Here is an 11077-nt window from a genome sequence, read left to right on the forward strand (position 1 = left end):
GCACGTTGTCCAATATGCGGATGCGCACTGTAGACGCAATGCACATAGGAGTAATCTTGTCCATACAAAAAGTAATCTTGTCACAAAAAGTTATTGCGCAAACACATTTCGCACTGACTGCACGTCTCACAGCTTCTAGAGGCGATCGTCTAAACCAGTCTCACTTAAAAAGTTCAAGAGTGATTTTATGGCACGTTGGGCGCAGTGAACACTCCTCCACGCGCCCAAAATCTTTTCTTCTGAAAAGGGGCAGGAGTCCAAGCTGTCAACAGTAGATTTGAGTGTTCTTCGTTCGGCCGCATATTGAGGACACACGCAAAGTACGTGAGCTATTGTCTCGAGAGTGTGACAGATGCTACATTCAGGGTCCCGTGCTTGTCCAATCTTGTGAAGGTATCGGTGGGTGTATGCCACACCCAGCCGTAATCGATGAATGAGTGTTTCCTGGCTTCTCCGCAACCGAAGTGGAAGCCGGAATTGCAATCCAGCGTCAAGTCTATGGAGGCGCTCTTGTCGATGTTCGGGGTTGTCCCAATGTCGCGCCTTAGAGGTTTTAATGGAGGTATGGAGCAAGACGTTAATGTCATACCGGGAAAAATGAATTTTTATAATGGTTCAGTCAGTGTGCGCCTTTTTTGCTTCCGCGTCAGCCTGTTCGTTTCCAGCTATGCCACAATGGCCAGGAATCCACTGCAGCACGATGGTATGCCCGGAATGAGACGCCTCAGCAAGCAGAGACATGATGTCATAAACCAGCGGACTATATGCAGTTCTGTCACTCATATAATTGCTGATGCGTTGCAGTGTTGGTTTTGAGTCACAGAACACTGTCCACTTCTCGAGACTCTGTTGCGGTATGCAGCGAACTGCTTCTCGAAATCCGGTCAACTCAGCTGCTGTAGACGACGTCCTGTGTCCTATCTTGAACCGTTGGGCGATCCCCATTCCTGGCACCCTGTAGGCCGCCGCGGAAGAGGTCTGTGTCACAGAACCATCTGTAAAAACATGTTCGTAATATCCATATGTAAGCAATGTATGATAGCGCGAAATGATTGAGCCCAGCAAGCGGCATCTTCGACTTCTTCTTTATTCCAGGGATTGAGAGCCTCACCGTTGGCTTTGCCGTCGTCCAGAGTGGAACTTCGGGTATGTCATACGGTTCGAAGTCCGACGGCAATAAGTCTTGCTGCGACAACACGGCTTCTGAGTAGGCGGACACAGGCCGTACGCTTGTGATGTTCGTGAGTGGATGATTCCTGTGTCTAGTCAGTAGCCTTAGATGCACTCGCAATGGCTCATGCTGCAGATAAACTCGAGCTGGGCACACACGTGCCTCTGTAATAGTGCCCGAAGTAGACGCACATCGTGGTAGTCCTAGACAAATTCTCAGTGCGCGAGCCAGAGCACTTTCAAGTGTGCGTACAGCAGTTGTACTAAACCGAGAAAGTACAGGCACACTGTAGCGGAAGCAGCCAACAAAAAGTGCCTGGTAGCGCTGCAGAAGAGATGACTTGGTTGGCCCCCATGATTTTCCAGACATATGTCGAATGATCTGAGTAAAGCTGTCCAGCTTTTTCGTTAATCCAGAGAGGTGCTTCGACCAAGATAACTCATGGTCGATGATGACTCCGAGAAACTTGTAGTGAGTTCCTGAAGGTATAATCTTCCCATCAATCATAACGGGGTAGCAGGCCATTGATTTCCGTGTAAATGCCATGGTTACACTTTTTTCCGGTGAGAGCTGCAGTCCGCGACAGTTTAGGTATGTCGACGTTATTGACACCACGCGCTGCAGCTTCGTTTGCACTTGCAAACGCGTTAAACTCGTGGTCCATATACAGATGTCGTCTGCGTACACAGAGACCGAGACTGTGCCTGCGTGTTCTTTGACCAGTCCAATGAGAACGATATTGAATAAGGTTGGGCTCAATACACCTCCTTGAGGTACTCCGCGATAGACGGGGTGGTTCTTTGTTTCACCGTCTGGAGTTGTCATGAATATCGTTCTCTCTTGAAGATAGCTGGCTATCCATTGATGCATACGTACCCCGACGCCACATTCTTCTAGTGCATTTAAAATTGCATCATGTCGAACGTTGTCAAAAGCACCCTTGATATCTAGAAAGACAGCAGCCGTTATTCGACGGCGACGTTTCTGATGTTCAACAGTTGTTACTAGGTCAATGACGCTGTCGATTGACGACCTACCCTTTCAGAAACCTGTCATTGCGTCTGGAAGCTAGTAAACGCCATGGTATCATCAACTTCAAGGTTGTCATGTCACTACAGGAAAGGATAAGCGGTTCCGTAATATTCCAGTGGAACGCCTGAGGTCTACGGGGTCGCCTGGGAGATTTTAAACAGAGAGTGCTCAAGCATCGGTTTCCAGTTATCGTAATACGCGAGCCGAATATGACATCGCCATTTAGACTCTCTGGATACGAACAATTCGCGTCTGGGACAAGTGGAAATACTGGCAAGTTTTACTATGTGTGCGATGTGGCCTCACGTATTCGCTAAACCAAGTTCCGGTGCATAACAGCAACGAGTACGTCTCTATATAACACTGAAGCTAAAGCGCCGGATAATCTCGATCATGAGTGGCTATATTTCTCCCAGGGGAAGATTTGACCCTGGACACATGAAACTTGTTCTTGACTTTTGCCAAGGATGTCATATTATTGTAGGCGATTTCAACGCGCACCACCATCTTTGGTGTAGTAGGATCACAAATCTTCGAGGAAGACAACTTCTTAACTTCATAAGCAGCAATGACCTTGACATCCTGAACAATGGCTCACCAACATTTCTTCGTGGCACAACGAACAGCAGCTGTCTCGATTTAGCTATCGCTTCACGATGCCTTTCGTTCTTTGCTGCCTGGTGCACAGATGCTGAAACGTATGGCAGTGATCACCTACCTACTTATGTACAACTGACAAACTTATTCCAAACTTTACTCACATACAGGCAAGAAAAAAAATTATAGACAGAAATATTGTTCTTCAATTTTTTCACCTGCCACTGTGGCTATAGCATTCTGCTGCTAACACAAGGCGAGGGGTTTATTTGCCAGCCATGGAAGTCGCATTTTGATGGGAGTCATAGATGAGAAAAAAAGCTCTTGCCCTTAGATTTAGTTCAACACGTTTTATTGAACCCTTACACTTCAAAATACTATTGCATAGGAGGGCATGCTTATGCAAAATCTAACACCAATAGAATGCAAACGGCAGAATTGTAAAACAACGATCTTTCATGATAAATCGAGTGTGTAAATATTCATTGCATCAATATGTATTGTTCAACAGCACTGCACAAATAAGCATGATCAGGTATAGCAAGTACTCTGTCAGGAAGCTGGCTCTACAGATTTATAAATGTCAAGGCATGAATTCTCATACTACGTCACACACATAGCACAAAGAAAACCTTTTTCAAGAGTTGTCCCTGCTGGCAGATATGAGTGGGCCATAAGCAGCAGAAACTTTACTGCAGGACAGTGTGTAATACCGCTTATGAAAGAATGAAGAGAGTGAACAGGCTTTTAACAGCAGTACCTCATGCTGCTCTAACAAGAGGAACGATGAGCAAAAACATTTCTGGTAGAGCACTTAAACAGTAACTTTCTGAAAGACAGAAAATTCCAGGTGATAGTTGGAGGTACATTAGGCCCACACACACCAACAACACGGGCATACTTCAAGAAACACTACAGCCTATGGTGTATTACAGTCTATGGGAAAGCTATGTTATGCAGAAATCAAGAATGATGCAACAAGCCCTCGACAACACTGCAGACTTTCTTGGCCAGTCTGGCCTCTCGCTTTCTGATAAGTCAGCTCATATCTATGTCAGAAAAAAAAGAAAGACTAGAATCAAGAACTACTCCAGATTGCACATTGTGATCCACATAGCTGGAGAAATATGCCCGCAAGTCAACATCCACAAATCCTCAGCTAGTGTAAGCCCATGACGGCAGAGCCAGCACGTGGCCGAAACAATTATGCAATGCCTCGATGCAACTTCCACACCTGGTGAAAGGAATAATCTCGAAATAATGGGAGTGGACGAGTGGATACTATAGGAAATCGCAGATGCTGTGCTTGTGTCCAAGGTATGGTACGGTGTGAATTACCAGCAGCACACAAAGAAGACAACTCATCGAATACAGGCATCGGGTAGTAATAACAGGTCTTTCCAACTGTACCATGCTTGAAGACCTCTATGAGAAAGAGCTAACGAACAAGTACCTAGACAGAGTAGAGTTGCAGCCTGCAGCCCAAATTCTTTGTCACAAGAGCTCAGAACCTCGTCCCAAGATACTATGCCAGCTAGCATGTGAGATGCAAAGACGACTACCCCTCCCTTCAGAAATACAACCTCGAGAGTACCTGAACTTGAAACACAACAGGCCCATACCGTGGAATATGGGGGCAAACAATTAGGCCAGGAGACTATATACAACTGCCAAACACACCGAGGAGGTTGCTAATCATGAAGATGCAAGCAAACATAAGGCACATATAGTACACTGATCTGGCAATAGCAGTGTAACAGTAGTATGACAATACATAAAACTAAACCCCATATAAGTGAGTACCATTCCAGATCATCCTACACCTAGAAAAGCTGAACTGAAAGCAATCAAAGCAGCACTTGTAGTGCAGATTACACCCTGCACAACATCCTGTATGGATTCACTGGAAACTGTCTGGGCCTGCACATCACGCAAGATTGTCAGGAAAATCAGGAGATTGACACGCGGCTTGTAAGCACATGGCCAGAAATTAAATTACAGGATACATAGCCATGCAGATATTCCAGGACACATGCAGGCTTATAAGCCCAACATAATAACTGAAAACTATGTGAGTTTGTGTGTATTCATTATTAACTAAAGTGCAACAGATAGACAACAGACAAGAACGAAATGCTCTGTGTGTTTACTCTGTTCCTGTCCATCGCATTTCTGTTGCACTATAGTTAATGAATTCATAAGGCTGCACAAAAGAAGAATGATACCTCTGCCCAAGGGCCCGATCTCGCATCCAAATCCATGCGTGCACACACACACACGCGCACACACACACACACACGCACACACACACACACACGTGCGCGCACACACACACACGCGCACACGCGCATGCACACGCACACGCGTACACGCGCATGCACACGCACACGCGCATGCACACGCACACACGCGCACACACGCGCGCACAAGCGCGCACACACGCGCACACACGCGCACACGCGCGCCCACGCGCGCACACACGCGCACACACAAATGTTTCAAGAGTGCATTGCATGAAGCAGTATCAACAGGATGACACTAGTTATGGATGAGGACTAACTTTCAACTGCGGTTCATTTGTAAAAATGTGGGGAGTTATACAAATTACCAGAAAAAAAAGGACGCTGAGCAAAACGAGAACAAGGTGAAAGCAGGAGACAACGTTTCGACAAGTGGACTTGTCTTCTTCAAGGTCCACGTGTGGAAACGTTGGCTCCTACTTTAACCTTGTTCTCGTGTTGCTCATCGTCTTGAATTTCCATCTCCTGCCTTTCCCGAGTTTTCCCCAGAAAAAGAAAGACATCTTTGAAGGATAGATAAAAATTGGTGCTTGATGCAGCCAAACATAAATAAAAATGCTACAGAAAGAAAACAGAGAAAAATTCCAAGTGGAGGAAAAAATCATTACAATTGCCAATCCTGCATGCCAGCACCTTTCAAGAAACACGGTTGTTATTCCAATAGACAGACTGACAGTTTGCTTATGCAAGCACATTCTTCCTGTTCCATGCCATTGGAAAAAAAAAATGAGTTTCCTGGAAGGTAGCCACATGCACACTTGGTGATCACAATGTTTTTTTCCCTGGACTTGTATATCTATATGTATTTTCTCCCTTTCCTGCTTTTATGTTAGGTTTCATCAAACACTAGTCTTTATCAGGTTTTATTGCTGTACTACTTTGTGGTAACCTTCATAGATCACTGCATTTAACAATAAACCTTTTAATTAGAAGTTAGCATACCCTGTTCTTACTGTTTCACACTGTACATTCTTGTTAGATTGGCCAAATAAAAGATTTTGTAAGGTATCATGAGGGCCATTAAAGTGACTTGTTGCACTCTAAAAAAAATGAATAGCCTGGCTGCAAATGGCACCAGAGAACGCATAGGACAAACAAGACAACCGAGATGATCTAACAACCAAAAGTTTAATGTACACACCGAGTAAATGCTCGCTGACAAGCAATAGACTGTACACAAAAGGGAGAAGCAAAAATTCATGTGCGTTTCCTGACAGGAAATGCATCCATTTCTAACGGAGGCCGTGCTGACAAGATTAACCCAGCATTTTTAGATCTACAGGTTCCGTAATTTCTCTAGGCAGCTGATCTGCACAGAATGCTAGCTTCTTCCTCTACAATGCACGCTCAGATGTGGAGAGTGCATTGTAAAGGAAGAAGCTAGCATTCTGTGGAGATCGGCTGCCTAGAGAAATTATGGATGCTGTAGATGCAAATACACTGGGAGACTCCTGTATCCGCATGGCCGCTGTTGCACTTTCAGAGATGGATGCGTTTCCTGTTGGGATCTTTATGGACACACATCAGATCTTCCTTCTGCTTTTTGTGTAAATTCGATTTATTGCTTGTCGAACAGCATTTACACGGCATGTTCAATAAACTTTCATTTGTTAATACACCTCATGATTGCCTTGGTCTCTAGCAGAAAGGTGTTCATTCTTTTTTTTACAGTGAAGCTGTATATGCCTTGGCGAAACACTCATGGTCCAATCCCAAAAACACTAGTGAAGGGGTATGAGCCATGGATTAAGGGGGTGTGAGCCATTTCATTCGTCTTCCATGATGGACGGAGACATTTCTTGTTGGGTGGACATAGAAATGCTTATGCATTTCAAACATACATTTATCTGCGTATTATTGCAGGGAAGGGACACAGAGGGGGATGTGGTTAAGACAAGATCATGATGTCATTATTATCTCACAGCAAAGTTGTGGTGGGCCACTGGCTAGACCGATAGTGACGTCATTTCTCTCTAGCAGCAGAGTGCGCGTGCAGCAGTCTCTCTCAGACTTCCCATTGGGTTCGAAAATGTGTCCCTGTATTTAATTAAATGAAATGTGCAGCCCCGGTGTGTCACTTCGTAACTACAGTGCATAACTGAGTCATAAACATTATGATTAAAACATTACAAAACATAAGTCTGTAACATATTTCAGAAAGACTTTGATGGACCCGCTGGATTAACACAATGAACCACTCACTGCACTTTCCATGATGGTGATCTTGCAAAGTGCAATGTGTGCCATTCCAAATAAACAAATTGATGTGATAAACCCAAGCCAAACATGTGCATAACCTCATTAAGAAACACAGACATAACCAATAATATTGAAAGACTTGAATAAACCATTGGAATTAACCCAGTGATAAACACCGGGGCTGCACATTTCAGCTTCGCTGGTTTATCGTCTGTACAGGGTGCATGGGCAGTAACTTTTTTGTTATTGTTTGTTAAGTATTGTATAATAGACAGTTTTAGTTACATGTACGTAGAGGCCTCATGTACGCAAACGTGAAAAGCCTACGTACCTTACGTGCACGCCATCTGAAACGCTTTCAGGCCCCGCACACTCTCAAGCACAAGAAATGGCCACAGAGGGCGAAAAAATCGACCGCGCGCCGCTGCTATAAACAAGCATAGTAGAACACCTCAAGGGATTCCCGAGTTAGTTTTAATATCTCCCGCTAGAGGCGCCGTAATAAGCGCAATTTTTTTTACAAACTTTCTCCTACAGTTAGCGAAGCATGTTTATTACACAAGATAAGCCATAAAATTATCTTTGCTAATTAGCTACTGTACTTTTCATGAGTAAGTTTACTGTTTTTGTCATTATAAACGCAAATGGCTTTCAGCATCATCGATCTTCCACGTGACCCCTCGCCTGGATTCAAAATTTTTTTCGAGTGCGTGGCGGCACGGATTCATTCGTTCGTGCACTTAGACTGGTTGCTTCTTTGTTGCTAAAATTAGTTTATTGCGATTAGATGTCTCGCGTTACTTAACTTGGGGTGAAGTGACATGTTTGCAAGCGTTCCCCGTCTTTTCTCTGTGTTTGCAAGTGGACATGTAAGCCCGAAAGCTACGTTTCGGTCGTAAGCCATGCGCCTGCATCGAAATGGGAACCGTATTCTGCGACTGAGGACAGCAGTACAGCAGACAGCAGACAGGCAAGCCCTATACCTGTATTCTAACGGCTGAATGTGCCGCAATCCACCCATGTACGCAAATGCTCGCTGATGCCATGTTGATGTATAGAGTATACGTATACAGTGAACCTTATGCGAGTGGTACGCTGAAGTGATTGATTGCAGAGTTTCGTTGAGATGCTGTCCTTCTCGGTCATGGTTCTCAGATGTGGCGGCCTGGTCAGTTGCATTGGGTAGCAGTCTCTCGAGGTAAGCACCTGCTGCTCAAGTTCGCACAGTGACATGGACTCCCAATTCACATGCACCGTGGGCAAATTGTGCTTGCGGCCTTCCTCGGCGGCCGCGGTCTGGCATGAATGGAGACCAGCATACGTGCTCGCATGGTCTGAAGTGAGTGACGTTGATAGCCACGTTGGTGCAAAAGGCCCACAAAAGTGGCTGCCTGAGGTGATGCCCACGAAACGAACGATGAACACATTGAGACAAAGTGGGGCGCGAAGTGCGAGCGACACATTAGCAGCCCCCGAAAGAACAAAAAGACACATGCAGGTTGGAAAGGAGTTTGAACTCTAAAGTGGCGGGTAGTCCATGTTACTGTGTTGGCTGCGGTAGCAGATGCTTGCATCACCCGATTGCTTGGCAATGCAAGCTGCTCACTTTCAACGGCAACTGTCGGTTCAAACAGGTGGGACGCTCTGTCCAACCTGTTTGCACTGCTGGTTGTCGCTTGTTACTAGACCGCCAGGCCCGACAACGAAGTAGGAGCTCGCGTTAATTATTCCAGCGTATCTCGACATTCAAATTTTATTTTTGTTGTTGCACGAGAATGTACAGGGACACTGCTTTTCTTCTGCCAATAAAGTTGCACGTTCAGTTCACTCACTTGTCTTGTTTGTATGGGCGTCAGTAGAGGCTCTTTGGTCTCCTGGCAATTAGAGCGCACCAGCTACGCGGCAGCCAAAACAAGGCATGCCGCAGAGCCATAGAATGCATAGCCAGCAGGGCGAGCACAGCGCGTACCAGCGCACGCTACCGGCGAGAAGCGGTCATATTGGATATTGCTCTAAATAAAAGAAGAAACTGCGTTTCCGCTTCCGTGTTAGGCATCGCCATCTGGCGTCTCCCCCGCTAAGTTCCATGCGCTGCCGCTGCTTATTTTCGTACCACTGCGGAAGGTACAGTTTCCCTTCTCTAAAGTTAGTCTTTATTCTATGACGCTTTTAACTACACGTACGCGACGCACGCCAAAAGGGACCCCGTAACTCCATCTATCGGGAAATGTGAACACGGCGGTAGCCAATTCAATCCTGCCGCCGTGTTTCGATGCAAGCCGTCTGCGCACGCGCGGCCCGCTATCGCTTGTTCGTGATCTTGCGGAACTCCCGTGCGAAGCTGTCTACGTGCGCAAGAAACGCACGCAAAGAAATGAATCTCACGTATGTCCGTGAGACCAGCGCGCGGCCGCTACGTTTTACGCATGCGCACTGCTGACACATAGAAGCTCTACGTACGCAAAGCCTCTACGTACGTGTAACTAAAAGTGTCTAATGTTGTGCCAGTAAAACACGTTGGGCTAGTTGATGCAATGTATTTATACTACTTTTTTGCTGTTTTTTTTCTTAATGTGCCCTTCTTCCTTTTGTAAGAACTTTTTTATTCCCCTTTGCATAATACTCCAACCTTGTAGCCTGCGAGGTATATAAATAGATAAGTACATAAGCACGTCATTCATTCATTTTGTTCGTGGAACAAAAACGCATTGATAAGCTTAGACATATAGTCATTGCTTAACACTTTTGAAATGAACAATTATAGCTTGCTATCGACATTGAAGCAGCCTTTCGACAGCAAGAAAAGGAATCAGTTTTTCCAGCTGTGAACATTGAATTGCAGGAAATGCAAGCAGGCATAAAATTCTGCCAATATAATCAGTTTATGAATACCAAATTGGAATAAACATTCAGGCTTGCATTTTTACTTTCTCTGGCTGAGCAATCTAGCTTGAAATGACTCCCATAAGCATGTCGTAACAATGTTTATCTAATACAGGTTAAATGCATGACTAGCTTAAGAAATCTGGATGACTGCTATAAATTACCGTGAAGAAACTATAATATCTAATAAGATTAATAATATAATAATAATACTTATTTCCAAAAAACAGGCTAACCGTAAGAGGCGTGCGAGGCTGAGCAGAAAGCTGAAAAATTCTACGGCAAGTGCGCCTGCCGTGGGCCTACGATCCTGCATTATGAATAGCGCGTATTGATATGGTCTTCTTGTTAGAAGTTCCGAGTATACTACCAGCGCGAGACACGGGACAACAAAGTGGACGAGAAGCGCGTCCTTTAGAATGCTATGCTACAACGTACAGGTTTCTACAAAAGTGACGGTAAAAGCTCGAAACATTTGATGCGTCGGCTTTTGCGCCTTCAGAAATATGTAGAGAGGGCCCCCATATATATATATTCGCAGCGCAAGCACGGCGATGGACGAACCAAGCTAGCGCTACGATTGAATTTCACGACACAATTTTCATTCCACGTCGTAATCACACAGATCGTTTGAGGCTTCGTTCAGGGGCACACGCGGGCGTTCGGGTTGGTGCTTGTTGTTGCGTTTGGCGTAAGAATATGGCTAGGAGCAGGCACCACATAGGCGCAATGACGGGCAATATACATGCACCATTTCTCCAGAAGCTGACGCCGAGCACGGGTAGCGCGAGGATCTTGTTGGGCTGACAAGACAACTTCGTGGCAGCCGAATTCCGAATACTGCATATACGGTGAGGGTAGCTATATGAACTTGTCGATAGGTCATCTTGTAGAT

The sequence above is a fragment of the Dermacentor albipictus genome, unplaced genomic scaffold (genome assembly GCF_038994185.2).
Source record: "Dermacentor albipictus isolate Rhodes 1998 colony unplaced genomic scaffold, USDA_Dalb.pri_finalv2 scaffold_20, whole genome shotgun sequence".
NCBI classification, from domain to species: domain Eukaryota; kingdom Metazoa; phylum Arthropoda; class Arachnida; order Ixodida; family Ixodidae; genus Dermacentor; species Dermacentor albipictus.